The 17,162-nt window shown below is 38.8% G+C and overlaps 1 long non-coding RNA gene and 1 pseudogene across 1 annotated transcript in view; one reads left to right on the forward strand and one right to left on the reverse strand.

Moving 5' to 3' along the window:
- The window catches only part of LOC113928926, a 166,211-nt gene that overhangs the window by 8,442 nt on the left and 140,607 nt on the right, over positions 1–17,162 (reverse strand). The gene's annotated exons all lie outside the window — the stretch shown is intronic.
- Positions 8,979–9,154, forward strand: LOC113930107 (annotated as a pseudogene).

A 17,162-nucleotide genomic window follows, 5' to 3' on the forward strand; every position in this document is an offset into this window, starting at 1 on the left:
GAATACATTTATAATGCAGGCTGAATAAAGGTTAAGTGTATTTTCTGTTTTATTCTGCATCAAACATAAATACCTGTCATACCAAACCCTAGAGTAGACATAAGAACTTTCTTAGAAATCTATGAATCCCAGAGGAAGATGAGCCATTGAAAAAAATTCCTCTTCTCTAGATAAATTCCATATCAAGTAGACCTAGAAGCCAAGATTAAAACAAGAAAAAGAAATCACAATCAATCTCCAAGGTAATGTCTGTCAAAAATCACCCTAGATGCCCCAACAACACAATCCCACATCAGAATCGCATTGCCTTAATGCTCTCACATCAACTGCCTGAGAATGAGTCATCAAGGAAATCCATGCCGTCTCTTTCCACAAAGATAGCGCTCTTGGTTTGATTTTGTTTTGTTTTTTTCTGGGCAGCTCCTCAAGAAGAACATGAACAAACAAAAGTGCATATCTTGAAACATACAGACATCTGCCCCATTCTTCTGAAAATACCTCTTTAGGATTCTCAAGAAGTTGTGATCTTCAGTTAAAATGAAACCAGAGATTATTTATATCAGTGAGCGCTCTAAAAATAAGCCAGATGACAGAGAGATTGGGCCTCCTACTAAAATATTTACAGGCCAAAGAATGTGAAGGGAAGCGGCTCTTGTTTTTGAAAGAACTTCTTTGCTCATTGTCGAATCCTAAGTATATATGAATATACATGGCTCTCAGCACAGTAGCATACTCTTCCCATCCACTAAAGGAGAGATTTACAAAACACATTTGTTTTCCAAAAAGATTCTGTACTTTATAAAAGGATGCACCATAGGTTTCCTTTAAAAAGCATACTCCCTGCTGTGTTTAAAATTAGTCAATTTACAAAAATGTGAATTAGCCACAATTCTCCAGAAATACATTTGTTGCCTCAAACAAGGCGCCCTTACTGAAAACTGCAGGTCTGAATATTAGTTCTCAGGAAACATTTATTTCAAGCTCTTCAGTAAAATAAAACAGCATTTAGAGTTAATAATCACTGGCTTGTATTATTAACCTGGCATACGACAAAACAACTCCTGAAATCTTCAATTTTCCTTCCGCATGCCCTGGCAGCTCCCTGCCATTCACACCCAACATCTGCCTTTTTAATCTACCCTAGAACACAAAAAAGGCAGACCTCTCCTTAACGCTAGACTTTTTTGGGCACCTACAACAGGCCATGCATGTCTAGCCCCAACCCTGCCTCCTGCCAACTACCCCCCCAACCCCAGACTGTTCCACTCGGCTATGTTGTTCCTCTCGGCTTCTCCCACCCCCACTCTTTCCTTTCAGCTCTCAGCTCATTTCTTTAGGATGCATTCCTTGACACCACCTCAGACTGGATCTCTTGCCTATTCTCTCATAGTCACCTGTATTTTTTCTTCACAGCACTTGTCCAGAGTTTGCATTTAAATAACTGGGCTTCTTTGACAACTATCTGTCTTCCCCATTCCCGGTTTCCTGAGGCAGAGACCGTCTGTTTTGCTGATCATTTCATCTCACTGCCTGGTGCCAGGCATAGCACACAGGGTGCTAAACAAGTGAGTTCTACTCTCTCCTCAATTTTCTTCACCATTTTTTTCTAATTATTATTTGAGTATAGTTGACACAATTTTCTTCACTACTTTCATCCCTTACTTCATCAGTAAACTTTACTAAAAACATAAGCACATTATCAATCACACTTCTTCAAAGAGCTATACCCTACTGTCTACACCCATTCTTTTCCGCTCTTCTTAATGTCCTACACCTAGGGCTGCACTGAGACCAGTCTCCCAAGGTTTGCCAATAACCTTCTCCTAATGAACAAATTCGGTGGCCACCTCGAGCTCATCCCCATTCACTTTCCTTCAATAGATGTTGATGGCCTGCCCTACTTCCCTTGATTTCTCCCTACCTACCATCTTTCTCCACCCTTTCCCTCTTTCTCTTGGCATCTCCTCAGGATCACCTTCCCTTTCATCCCAGCCTTTCCTTCTGACTGACCTCCCTATCTCTGTTAATGATTTTATCATTCTCCCAGTCCCCAAGTTTTAGAGCTGGCCTTCCCAGATATTCATTTAATCAATGCCAGGGGTTCCCTCAGGAAGATTCCTACTGCCCAAGTTCCAGTTCAGGTTCTCCTTAAGACTCCTGTACCACTTCAACCTGCCTCCCCACTTTTGTCTGTTCCGGCACCACACAACCTTTTTCAAACACAGCTCAGCCACATCGTCCCTCCTTACCACAGCATCAAAAACCAAATAACAAAGCTTCAGCTTGATTCTAATGGACAACATGACATTGCCCCCCTAGAAAAACTGAATGATTCCTAAGCATGTGAAGCTGTTTTCTACTTTCTCACTGTTGGTCAAACACAAACTCGTAACTACATCCTCCCCATTCACTCCAGGCTAGCTAAGTTTTATCCATATTTCAGGAATATTGTAAATACCTCCTCCTCTCTGGAAGTTTTTCTGGTGTCTTAAATGAATGGGATCTCTCACTCTTTCACCTCTCGTAAGCCTTTGTATTGGCTTGGTATCATAATTATTCATGCTCCAGAGACACCATCCTCATAAAGTCTTTAAGAATAAGAAGAATCACAGACCTGTACCTCTGAAACAAATAATACATTATATGTTAAAAAAAAAAAAAAAGAAGAAGATAGTAGGAAGGGCAAAATGAAGGGGGGGAAATCGGAGGGGGAGACGAACCATGAGAGAATATGGACTCTGAGAAACAAACTGAGGGTTCTAGAGGGGAGGGGGTGGGGGGATGGGTTAGCCTGGTGATGGGTATTAAGGAGGGCACGTGTTGAATGGAGCACTGGGTGTTATACGCAAACAATGAATCATGGAACACTGCATCAAAAACTGATGATGTATTGTATGGTGATTAACATACCATAAAAAAAAAAGAGAGGTAGGCAAACCAAGAAAAAGACTCTTAACTATGAAAAAATTGTCACCAGAGGGGAAGTGGGGGTGGGGAGGGGAGAGTGATGGGAGCTAAAGAGTACACCTGCTGTGATGAGCACCAGGTGAGGTATGGAAGTGCTGAATCACTATACTGTACACCTGAAAGTAATATGACACTGTATGTTGACTAACTGGAATTTAAATAAAAACTTTTAAAAATATAAAAAAAAGAATAAGAAGTATGTCTTACTTGAAAACTTGAGCACAGTGCCTTGAAATCCCAGATTATACTGGAAATCCTCCTTTAAGGACTGTATTTTCCCTAGTAAAAAGATCCTCTGAGGGATTTGTTTTAAGAATTTATTTTACTAGGGCTCTTAATTGTAAATAAATTATTTTGGAGAAATTATTGAAATTGTCAACTGGCATAAATAGAATTTTCAAGGGTATTTATTTTGATGGCTTCTAAGAGCATATGATGTTTTTGAAAGTGAGGCAATAATTAATAAGGCAAACAGATGAAGGGGTTCAGAACATATCACCCCCAAAATATGCCACTTTGGTAGAAAGCTCCTGAGAAACAGCCGGTGCAGAAAGAGTTCTATGACGTCTTCCTTCTACCTAAAAACAAGTCATGAAATTTCCCATGAGAAAAATGTCCTCCCTGTACCAGGAAGTGAAGAATATTTTCATCACAGACTGACAGTTGATGCCAAAATAGAGCTATCTAAACAAATCTACTAAAAATAACCCTTATCTCTGTTAGTTTCCTACTCTCACTGTCCCACAATTTACTGCCCTCCAACAAAATTCCTTCGTCTTGTCACTTCTCCACAAATGTATCATTTCATTGTTTTAAAAAAGTTTTATAAGCTCTTGGTTCTATCTCCTTCTTCAACTCTTCGTTTCTTTTATGAGGACTCTTGTGTGCATGTAAGATATTAAACGAAATTTGTGTGCCTCTCTCCTGCTAATTTAACTTTCAGACCCAGGCACAGAACCTAAGAGGGTAAAACAAAGTTTAATCCCCCTTTCACAGGATGGAAGAATTTAAAGTTTTGAAGATTTAGTACTGGTACATTCAATACAAGTGCATTAAAAAAAATGTTTTTTAACCCATCAGGAACACCTTTCTTAATTAACAAAGTATAAGCCAAAGGCCTACTGCTCTCATAGGAGAACATTCTTCATTTATTCAAAAGAAAGGAGCAGTCACTTGAAGAGAGTCACTGGAGCCTTGATTAACAGTCTGTTACTAGAGAACTACCAGTGGGGTCTAAGTTCTCCCAAGCTAAAAGTAAATGGCCAGAACCTCCCTCTCAATCATTTTTCTACACCTACTACACAGATGAATAGGTAAAAGTCTGTTGTGAGCTGTGCTAAGACCTCCCACACAATCATTGAGGATCATTTATTTAGAACTGGTGGGCGTAAGCAATACAGAGTACATGTGTTTGCATGTCTTTTTCCTACATACATAAGGTATTGCTCATCAGTTACAGGATACCCAGGAGCAAGAACATGGGGTTTAATCAAGAAGAATTATACCCTGAGTCTTCTGTTTGCAACAAAAGCTAAGACATTAACGCAGAGTAAAAATAAGTTTGTTGCATCTTAAAGTTTACAAACCGTTGGAAAACATCCACAAATTAAAAATGAATATTCTAAGAGTTATAGAAGTTTCTGGAGGATCTGAAGACTGAGATTGGTTTATGGCAATCAGTACAATTCCCAAAAGAACTCGATCTTTGTTATGATTGTTTTGTGAAGTCATTTTTTGGTGAGTAAAGTTTGCACTGCTACATCTGAGATACCCAACAGATCCAGAATATTTACACACACACACACACACACACACACACACACACACTTACTTTAAAGAAAAGAAAATTTGTTTTCATTTCTATTAGACTATTTCTTATGGACTCGAAGCTGTCAGATGTAGAAACATTAGCTTTTGTTGTGCCCAACTTCCTTGTGATACTACGCCTTTAAATTATTAACTTTTAAGGGAGGGACAAGGACATTGCTCCAAGCATTTTCCTAAATCAGTGTACTCTCCAGGACGACTGGAACAATGACAATGGCCAGGAGCCCATTGTTCAATGTGACCTGCCTTACTGCAATGGCCTGAGATGCCCGAACAAGGATCTGAGGTTGCCTTTCTGGTTTCAGTTGCCCTATTCTGTGGGCATCGTTGCTGTTTTAATTGAAGTATTGTTGAACCTAGTACCTTCATTTCCTTTGATAATTTGCATGCATTTTTTTTCTTAGAACAATGAAAGAACTGTCACAACTATATCATTTTTCATAGGAGCCAAGTAGTCATTTGCTCGGGAACAAGGGTGCAGAATTGGGAAATCAGTTCTATCTTCCATTTTAGAGTCGGCCATCTGAGCATCGCGACCTCTCTGCCTTACGACAGCAGTCAAGTATCTTAGGTGCTCTTCGAAGCTGGTTGACTGTCATTGCTCTGAGATTTTCCAAACATGAAACCTCTGTAGGGGGGCACAGCTGATGTGCACCATGGTTTCTGAGGCAATGACTCTGAGTTTTGGTGATGGGGAAATCCAAATCCTTTCCCTAGGGAGCCCTCAAGCTCTTTCTTCTCTCTGAGCCAGAGGTTCTCAAACTGCCCTATCTTCCACAATCACCAGAGAAGCTGATAAAAATCAATCCACCTAGGTTTGACCCAGGCCTGCTGAAGCCAACTCTGAGGAGACCTGGAGAGAAAGCCCCTTCCCTTCATCCCTGGAATGGGGCACCTTGAGGAGCTGTGGTTTGGAAAGCCTCCCCAAGGTCAAGAGAGACCCACAGATTGCTGCTAGTGTCTGAGATCCCAAGTATGCTGAAAAAGGGACAAATGTGAAAATGAGATTTCAAAAATGGTAAGATACTTTTAAAACTTGAACTAACGCCTGCAAAATATACGTGTGTGTATACATTTGCATATATTGTCATATGTATATATTTGTATATATACATATAGGCATACTACACATATATAATTATGCTATTTGTATGACAATTTCGGGATGTGTTAAAAAACTCCTTCAAATTGCACTCCAGACAGTATGGCCTATTGATGGACCAAACATATAAAATCACATTTTGAGTACATTCTTAGATTCTCCTAATGTATCCATGTGCCTGTAAGTACAACCTAATTTGCAGAAAACATCAAAAGTCAGAATTTGAGATTTTATGAATGGGAGTGAAAGAGGGCTAAATGGTACCAACCCCCAATACAGGCCTGCACTTAGAGATAATGAACAGAAAGCACCTATCACAATACCCAGAACAGAATAAATGCCGGCTGTTATATAATTAGGTCTTACTCACTTCCCACAATGCCATGGGGGCAAATGTAAATTAAGAGACAAACTCTTGTGTTCATACATAAAAGTCCCAAGGTGATCTCTCCATCTGCCAACTTCTAGTAACCCTTGTTTTGTTAAACATGAATTTGATTACATCACTTGTTCAGTGTCTGGTCAGCTATATTTTTTCTTGTTTTTTGAGAGTGAAATTCTTTTGAGAGGAATTCTTAACTTTGTACCATAAATCCCCTAGAGACATTGTGAATGCCATAAAATTCAATGTAAAGTGTTATAGGTCTATGTGTGCATTCCCCTTGCTTTGAAAGTGGCATCCATAAGATTTTCAAAGGGATTCATGACCTCCCAAATTTAAGATTTTCAACATAAACTATTGGTATGGCTCACACCCATTTCAAGTTGCGCACACAGTGCGGCATCTCAGTCCCAGATTCTCAAGGTGCTTGATGACCAAGCACAATCCAGGATCTGATCTAGAATGCCTTGGACAGCCAGGTCCTCTCGGACTCTGTATGTGTTTCCTAGGGCTGCCATGACAAGGTATCCCAAACTGGGTGGCTTAAATAACAGAATTTTGTCTCTCAGATCTGGAGGCCAAAATTCTGAAATTAAAGTGTCGGCAAGAACACGCCCCTCACAAAGCCTCTGGGGGAGGATCCTTCTTGTCAATTGCAGCTTCTGGTAACAAGCTCAAGCACTCCTTATCTACAGGAGCAACTCCAGGCTGGGCCTCAGTCTTCATATGGCCACTTCCTCTGCGTGTCTGTGCCCACATTTCCTTCTTATAAGGACATCAGTCATACCGGATTAAAGGTCCACCACACTCCTGTATGACCTCATCCTAACTGATTATACCTGCAACAACCCTACGTCCAAATAAGGTCACATTCGGAGGTATAGTGGGTTAGGACGTCAACATGTCTTTTGGGAGGACAGGTTTCAACCCATGGCAGGCTCTATTCTTCCATTTACTTTGCTGATAGACATGAAGGAAGGAAGGACAACCAGCAGGTACTGAGATTTTTCTCCGTCTTCCATCTGTGCTTGATACTTTAATCTTCACACACTCCATTTTTATCAACGAGGACACTGAGACTCAAGAAATCGGGTAATCTATTTAGTGATAAGGACCCATAAAAGGCCAAGTTTGAAAATGAATACAAGTTCCTCTGACAACATAGTGTCATTCATATGTAGTTTTAGATAAAATTAATGCAATATACAATAACAGATCCCTGAGCAAATATGCTCTCTGGGCAAATATAATTGTATTGCATGTTATAATGTGTTTTAGAAATAGAATAATACAGTGACACCAATAAATTAAATTAAACACTTATCATCTGGGTGAGAGATAATCACAAGTAGAGCAACATTAAAATAAAAAAGCTTACCATTAAAGGTCCTACAACTAGTATACTTATTTATGGTTTATTCAGAATTCTGTAAGATAGCATTCCTTTCAAGTTTTATATTCTACTTTTTGGTTATTATGGTGTTTTACAGCAGAAAATTTGTTAGAAACATACAAGGGGATGCTATGCCATTATTTTTGTCCCTGGGAAAAAATATGTGTATATTTATATATTTATAATATATTATATTGTAATATAGAATGAACATAAAACAAAACATGGTAAAGAGGATTCTGTTATATGAAATCAATATTAGTAACTTATGACATAACAAAGTATTAAATAGCTAAGTTTTGAACAACTCCATAAGGATTAGAAAATTCTTATACATCATTCATATGTGGAATTTAAGAAACAAAACAAATGAACAAAGGCAAAAAAAGAGTGTTACAAATCAAGAAACAGACTCTTTTCTTTTTCTTAAGAGAGAGAGCACGTGGAGGGGGGAGGGAGGAGTGGCAAAGGTAAAGGCAGAAAAAGAATCTTAAGCAGACTCCATGCTCAGCAGGGAGCCCAACACAGCCCTTGATCTCATGACCCTGAGATCATGACCTGCGCCAAAATCAAGAGTCAGTCTCTTAATCAACTGAGCCACCCAGGTGCCCCTGCACCAAGAAACAGACTCTTAACTACAGAGAACAAACTGAGGGCTATCAGAGGGCAGGAGGGTGGTTGGATGGGTGAAATAGGTGATGGAGATTAAAGAGTACACCTATGATGAGCACTGAGTCATGTATGGAATTGTTGAACCACTATATTGTACACCTGAAACTAATATAGCGCCGAATGTTAACTATACTGGAATTAAAATTAAAAACTTAATTTAAAAAAAAAGAGAGAGAAAAAGAGGGGGCACCTGGGTGACTCAGTCAGTTGGGTGTCCAACTCTTGATTTTGGCTCAGGTCATGATATCAGGGTCCTGGGATCAAGTCCCACGTTGGGCTCCATGATCGGCGGGGAGTCTGCTTGAGGATTCTCTCTCCCTCTCCCTCTGCCCAGTCCCCCACTCGCTCACACTCTCTCTCTCTCTCAAATAAATAAATAAATCTTTAAAAAAAATAAGAAAAAGAAAAGAAAGAAAATTCTTACACAGCTACTCTTGAAAAAAGCCATTTGATTTTTTACTGAAAGAGCATCTGGATGTATTAATTATCTTGATCTTGGTAATCATTCTACAATGCACATGTATATCAATCATCATGTTGTACACTGTAAATACAAACCATGATATTTTTCAATTATTCCTCAATATAGTTGGAAACAAAAAGAGTATCTCAACACATTGGAAATCAAAATGACATGAGTTTCTCGGCCTTTTGGCTAAGATCAAGTGTAGTATCTATTCTTATCAGTTTCTCATTTTCCAGACAAGACACAGGGACAGTAGAATTATAATCCTCAATGATGTCCATGAAAATGCTAAAATTGGAGGATTTTAATAAAATGTAATTTTACTTTATTACATTTTATGCATAATGTTTTCTTAGTTCAAAATCTACACAGGCCAGTCCTTCATAATTCATAAAAGAAGCTGTGGCGAACAGCAGAAAGAGCATTAATCTGAGTGGGGAATGCAAGTGAAAGGTCAGGCTCGAGCAGGAAGGGGAGCAGAGAAAAGTAAAAAAGAAACCACAACACAGATCAGGAGACACAGGTGTCTGGCCCACACAAACAAAGCTCTCCATCAGACCTTCAAATAGGGGCGCCTGGGTGGCTCAGTAGGTTAAGCATTTGCCTTTGGCTCAGGTCATCATCCCAGGGTCCTGGGATCGAGCCCTGCGTCGGGCTCCCTGCTCAGTGGGGAGTCTGCTTCTCCCTCTGCCCCTGCCCCTCCCTGCTTCTGTTCTCTCTCGTTCTCACTCTCTCTCTCTAACAAATAAATGAAGTCAAAAAAAAAAGGCCTTCAAATATTCAGATTCTGTCCCGGGTAAACCATCAGGGGAACAACCAGCACCCCAAGTTGCTCGATCACAATGAAGACTTGGTTCAAGTCTACTAGACTCCTTAAGAGACACAACCCACCCAAGTTGTCCCCAGAATTCATTCTTAATTTGTTTAAAAGATAAGAAAAAATATTTTGGATTGATGTGGATTATAGTCAGCATGTTGATTTCCAATAGGACTAAAAGAACAGTAAGCTTCATCTCCAATACATATATACATTTCATGTGACTGTATGTTCACTTCATAGGACACGTACAGAAGTAGCTTTTTTGTGCCACAGAAAGAGCATAAACCTGAGGATAAAAAGCCAAGCTGAGGTCTTCTATCCACCAGATGTGTGAACCCTCATTTAACCCTCTGAGCTCTATCTTTCCAATAGGTATCTTTCTTCCAACCCCTTTGCTTTATGTTGTTTATGACAATTTCACTATTTTAAAATATGTTTTTTTTCTTAAATTAGTAATATCTTTACTTTTAAAAAGGTTGGAACGTGAAAAGGCATGGCCAAAAATTAATATTTGATGGGCTCCACGCTGGGTGTGCAGCCTACTTAAAAAAACAAAAAAGTATATTCAAAAAATCAGTGACCAGTCTTTCATCAAAACATGGTGAGTTGGGGGGGCGCCTGGGTGGCTCAGTCGTTAAGCATCTGCCTTCGGCTCAGGTCATGATCTCAGGGTCCTGGGATTGAGTCCCACATCGGGCTCCCTGCTCGGCAGGAAGCCTGCTTCTCCCTCTCCCACTCCCCCTGCTTGTGTTCCCCTCCCCTCTCTTGCTGTGTCTCTCTCTCTCTGTGTCAAATAAATAAATAAAATCTTTAAAAAAAACAAAACAAAACATGGTGAGCTGGCAGATTCAATTAAGACCAAAAATAATATACTCTATCCCTTAACAAATTCCACCTTTCAAATTGCTGTAAGTTTATCATAAATGGAGGCCTAAAGAGAAAACAAATAAATTAGCATAAAATAATCTTTATTTTAAAAGGGCTATTAAGTCATCGTGGCATATAATCAAAGAACTAAACTGGTTTTATGACCAAAAAACTGATCAAATTCCAGAAATTTGCTACCTGCCACGCTTAAAAATCTCTTTGCTGAAATAGAGAAATGGCATGGGATTTAGCATCAGTTGTATGACCAGTATGCAATAAATATTGCTTTGAATTAGATGTAATTTAATTTGCCATGACTTCTGCATCCCCAGAAACCCACTAGGAGCTTAGCTGTTAAGATGAACTCAAGCATATAGTGCTTTTGTTAATCATTAATGGCCCTGTTCCACCAAAATTAAATTTCCACAGCTGCCAACCACAAAAGTTTGGTTGTCTCCTGAAGGCTAGAATTAGAGTCTGATCCAATAATGGACAATGTAGCTCACCTTCAGTTATAAGCAATCACTCTGTAACCCTTAACCCTGCAGGTAAATGGATCCAACCCACTAACCAAGCATAATGTCATCAAGAAAACTATTCACAGTTTTCCAGTTACAGCATCAGATTATCAAACATACTGATTATCTCTAAAGACAATTCAAGAAAAACAATCTATCTCTCCTGGCCCCGTTACCTCAACCCCAATTCATTCTCTTAATTCAACTTGTAAGACCAGTCAAAATACAGTCATATTTGATGATAGGGAAATTATAACAGTTAGCATTTATGCAATGCTCCTATGTGTTCAATGTTTTACAAGCACTATTTTATTTAATCATCACAACGTACCCATAAAGGAGGTAGTGAATGTTAAATCTATTTTATAGATGAAATTACTGAGGCTTAGTAAGAGTAAGTGATTTCCCAAGTTCACACAACTGGAAGAGGGACTTCAGTTGGTCAGACTCCAGAGCCCATGGTTAAGAATACATGCTCTAGAACATCTATAATCAACATGAGAAGGTTTCATTTATTTCTTTTTGGTGAAAAAAGATTTTTTTAACAGCAAGATTGTATGTTTTTAAATATGTATGTGTGCATAAAGTAAAATCCACATTTATCCATAGAAAAATATCTGAAATGACATACTGGAGGCATTAATGGTTCTCATTTCTGAGGGATAGAGTCATGAGGGAGAATTCATTTTTTTATCTGTATTTTCTACATATTTTTTCATAGGCTCCATGCCCACCATGGGGCTTGAACTCAAGACCCTGAGATTAAAAAATCACATGTTCTACCCACTGAGCCAATCAGGCACCCCTGTATTTGCTAATTTTTCTACAATGATTGATAATAAATAGGAACAAAGTTATTTTGGTTATAAAAATAACATGCCAGAGTTTACATTGTCAGAGAAGGAAATCACAGATTAGGCTTATTTTAATGATGAGCTTAACAGAAAACAGAAAAACTGAAGGCCTCGATGAAAATTAAATGACTGTAAAATAGCATGAAAAGATGCACAACATCACTCACCCTCAGGGAAATGCAAATCAAAACCACAATGAGATCTCACCTCACACCTGTCACAATAGCCAGTATCAAAAAGACAAGAAAGAACAAGAGTTCAGGAGGATGTAGCGAAAAAGGAACCCTCTTACACTGCTGGTAGGAATGCAAACTGGTGCAGCCACTGTGGAAAACAGCATGGAGGTTCTTCACAAAATTAAAAATAGAACTACCCTATGATCCAGTAATTCCACCATTGAATACTTACCCAAAGAAAATAGAAACACCAACTCAAAAGATATTTGCACCCCTATGTTTATTGCAGCATTATTTACAACAACCAAGATAGGAAAACAACCTGAGTGTCCACTGATATATGAACAGGTAAAAAAAATGTGGTCTATATATAGAGAGAGAATAATAGCCATTTGCAACACGTATGGATCTGGAGGGTACTATGCTAAGTGAAATAAGTTAGACAGAAAGGCAAATGCCATATGATTTTACTTGTATGCCAAATCTAAAAAACACAAACAAGCAAACAAAACAGAAACAGACTCATAGATACAGAGGACTAGTGGTCACCAGAGGGGGAGGGCATAGAGGGGTGGGTGAAAACGGTGAAGGGGATTAAGAGGTACAAACTTCCAGTTATAAGATAAGTAAGTCTCAGGGATGAAAAGTACAGCATGGGAAATACAGTCGATAATACTGTAATCCTGTTGTATTAAATGTTAAGAGACGGTGACCACACTTACTGTAGTGAGCACTGAGTAATGTATAGAATTGTCAAATCACTATGTTGTACACCTGAAACTAATAACATTGTATGTCAGCTATACTTCAATAATAAAAAAAAGTTTTTTTAAAAGACTGTGAAATCGGTATGGATTAATAGAAGTTATATTAGGAAAGTCTTGTTTATATTTGAAATAGCTAAACATACCAATCTGGGAATCCAGTATTTCCTGAGGAGCACTTTACGAATCAATTTCCTTATAAATCACAAATGAAAGACAAGAAGTATTATAATGCTAGCCATGCTAGGAGGAGACTTCATTCATCTTAACAAGAAATTAACATTCTTGAGCAAAAATGATCATAGGATCTGACCTCTTATCTCCTTGTGGAAGGAAATTATATGTTCCAAATTCCTCTGTCTCTGGATAACATAACATTAAATCAAACAGTTGGAAATAGGGAAAGACTTAATATCTCTGATTGGAAACTATGAATCCAAGAGTAAATCTCCCTGGTTCCACAAACGTGTCAATTTCAAGTTATGTTCCTGAACCCTCTATTAACTGCTTGATTTTATTACTGATTGAAATTTATATCAGTGATGATCATTATAGCTATCACATATTGTGATTCATTTATAATTTTAATAATTCAGCCCACACCATTCCCCATATGCAATAACTTCCTAAAAGAGAGTAAAGGAGTGAAAATCAGGGATACTACATTTTTGTGTGTCGGCACAGACCTGGGTGCACTAATCATTTTTTTCTGAGCATGCCACCTCTCAGAGTGGGCCCTCGGGCAGCTAATCCCTGTTCCTTTGCCTTTCTGTCTGAAGTGTGGGAGAGTGAGGATACAGTCAGTGTCCGTGAGTGAGGGTTAGAGGTAGAAATCATCCAGTGTCTCCCACAAGACAAGGGAATTTGGTACTAAAGAAAAGAAGGGGGGCACCCAGGTGGCTCAGTTGGTTAAGGGTCTGCCTTCCGCTCAGGTCATGATCCCTGGGTCCTGGGATCGAGCCCCACATTAGGCTCCTTGCTCAGCGGGGAGTCTGCTTCTCCCTCTACCCCTGGCTCTTGCTTTCTCTCGGTTGCTCTCATAAATAAATAAATAAATAAATAAATAAATAAATAAATAAATAAATAAAATCTTTAAAAAAAAGAAAAGAAGGGGTCAGGAAATCAGTCATTTGAAAAATTAGCATGATCACATCTGCACTGAAGAAACTTGTGTCAAAAGATAGTTTTTAAATAGGTAGATTCATGATTTTCATACATATACCAAATGAGTACATGTCAAGATTTTATTTAACTCATTAATTAATGAGAGAATCAGTAAGATGTCAAAAAGAATTCTAATGAGTATCCAAAGAATCTCCTATATGGGCAATGCTGAAATGAATTTTGCTAATAGATGTGGTCAATATCCAAGGCAATAAAATGTAATATTTGGAATTATCTCGGGGGGGGGGGCATCAATTACATCCCACGTACTTGACAGAACTTGTTTGCATCTCCCAGGGACCAATTGCTTTATTCTGAACATCAAACCTCTATATCACGCAGTAATTTTTGTACCCGGTTACAAGGACTTCACAATTTTTCCTATAGCACTAATACAATCTAGATGTCCCCTAGGCCACTCTTCTGGGTGTACATTCTTCTTTAATATCTAATTTAATATCCAAGCCCAGGCCCCGACACTGTAGGCAATCCTGCACCCTCCCCGATATAAATAACAGTTCCCCTTTTGTCCCTCCCTAAAGCACCACTAACAGAAGGGCTGTAGGATTTAACAGATTCCTCCCAAGGGTTTGGGAATAACAGAGGGGAAATGACAACACAGCATAAAACAAGATTTTAACATTCTTAATTTATTTTAAGATTTTATTTATTTATTTGAGAGAGTGAAAGAGTCCAAGCAGGATGAGGGGCAGAGGGAAAGGGAGAGAAAGAATCCTTAAGCAGATGCCCCGCTGAGCACGGAGCCTGACACAGGCTCAGTCCCCCAAGACCCTGAGATCATGACCTGAGCCGAAATCAAAAGTCAGCAATCCAACCAACTGAGCCACCCAGGCGCACCAAGATCTTAACATTCTTAAAGTTTATTTGGCTATCCCCACTTGTGGGAATTTCTCCTGCTTTACTCCATAGATCTCATCCAGTTGCTGAAACTCCACAAACCTTAGTTTCAGGGCATATACCGCAGCAGAAGAACACCAAACTTTGACAGGACACTTTAACACTTTTCAATCAAGGGCCTTTTTCCAGCTAAGGTCATGGTGATGGTGGTGGTCAGAGAGCTTGAGTTTCATAACCCAAAAAAGCCACAGTTAGGCTTTTCTAAATAACTCAGCCTGAATTTCCGACCTTAACAGGGGAAGAACCAGCCAGAGCTTTGAAATTATAATTTTCCTTAACATGCTCCAGATGAAATCCTCAAACAGTGCTCCATCCACCACAAAAGTATCCAAGAGAAGGAAGAAATCGTAAAATGTATGTGTTCTCCAATTCTAAGCAAACCGCATGAGTCATGTCATTTTTGCTCTGTGACAGTACAGGTAGTGTACATAAATTAGACTCTAAGTACTTTTAAAGTTTAGAGAGAAAAAATAAACTACTAATATGTAAATCAAATTTCACGTTATTAAATCACCAATTAGAGACATATTTCTTCTGAATATTTCTAGAAGTTAAAATTATGGACTTTAGAACTTCTAAGATGTAGAGAATAATAAAAGTGGCTCATTTTCAAATGTATTATGTACACTTCCGGTAAAGGAGCTAAGACGGCTTAAATCAGTGACACCTCTTCGGCGAATGACACAAACCATCAAAACCAAGGATGAAAGGACAAAAACAATACAGTAAAGGAAAAATGCAAGGAAGGAAATCTCCCTTGTTTACTGTTATTTCAAAACTCTCAAGGGCAGCACGTTCTTGATTCTCACGCCCTCACGTAGAGAAGGTAGGAGCCATTTTATAGACAAAATAACTCAGGCATACAGAGGCTACATGATTTGTCCCCCATACAGAGAGTTGGAAGTAGGAAGTCCAAATCTGGAAATTACATCATCCGACTCCAAACCCAAAGCTTATTCTTTTCCACCATGCCATTTTAGGTTACAGAACATAATTTTAATTATTGCAATATAGGTGTAACCAACCACATAATTTCAGAATTGTGTAGCAAATTCAATACCTTTAATACTAAGACCCTAGATTTCAAGTTGACTAGAAATTTGCAATAAAACCTCAGCACCCCAGAGCAATACCCTAGAACTGTAAGACCCACAGCTGACAGAAGCAAATATTCCCATAATTGCTATCAGCCCTCTAATCGTTGTCCCCGACTCCTCAAATCTTTTACCACTTGGTTGTACTTCTAAATGCTTGGTCTTGAATTACCTAGCTACTATAGAGTTGGGGAACCTGAAGTACCTTGTTCAGGGGACTGTGATTGTTACATCATCCTTCCCATTCATATCACTGCACAGAAGAAATGTCGAGGGCAATGATTAAGCCCTCCAGTGACTACCTTGATAATCTGACTCCTAAATCCTTTCAACTGCACTGATCTTCAACACAAGAACATCCTTACTTGCAGCCAGGCTATCATCCCAGGCCATTTCCCTTTCTAGATTGCTGCTACATTTTCCCCCACATGCCTGCCTATGCAGGATCAGCTCATAGTAAATCTATGCGCAGCACAGGAAACGTCCCACAGATAATGAATCTTACTGATATCACACAAGAACTGTCAATCATCATAGCTCCATTACCCTCATGCTGGCAGCATAAAATAAATTACCACATTTGCTAGTGTTCTTATAGTATGTGCTCTCTGGATGTTTTGTGTTATTTTTATCCTGGCTGTTCTTTGGAGATATTTGGTTATTCCAAGAGAGTAGGAGAAACAGAGAAAGCTAGCACCTATCAGCTTCTCCCATGGTGAGCTCTACCTACCTCACCCAAGATAATACTCTTTTTTTTTTTTTAAGTAGGCTCCACACCGGGTGTGGAGCCAAATGTGGGGCTTGAACTCACCACCCTGAGATCAAGACCTGAGTTGAGATCAAGAGTCTGACACTTAACCGACTGAGCCACCCAGGTGCCCCCCAAGTCTTGAAAAAATAATTTTTCCTGAATCATTTCGAGCTTGTTGTTGGAAAAAGAATCTATTCTAGAAGAAGCTAGTACTTAATGCTTTGGAAAGAAATTGTCTTTTTACAATTTCAAAAGGAAGAAGGAATTTTCTGAAGCATCAATTCTGTTTAAAAAAAATTATTCTTTTCTAGTGTCACCCACTCAAAAAATTGTAATGGGAAAGTAAATTCAACTCTCACTTAAAGTCAGCATGAAAAACTAGCTATGTATTTTTTCAAAGTTCTTTTAAATCTCTCAAAATTACTGA

This window comes from Zalophus californianus, chromosome 5, assembly GCF_009762305.2.
Source record: "Zalophus californianus isolate mZalCal1 chromosome 5, mZalCal1.pri.v2, whole genome shotgun sequence".
Classification (NCBI taxonomy): Eukaryota; Metazoa; Chordata; class Mammalia; order Carnivora; family Otariidae; genus Zalophus; species Zalophus californianus.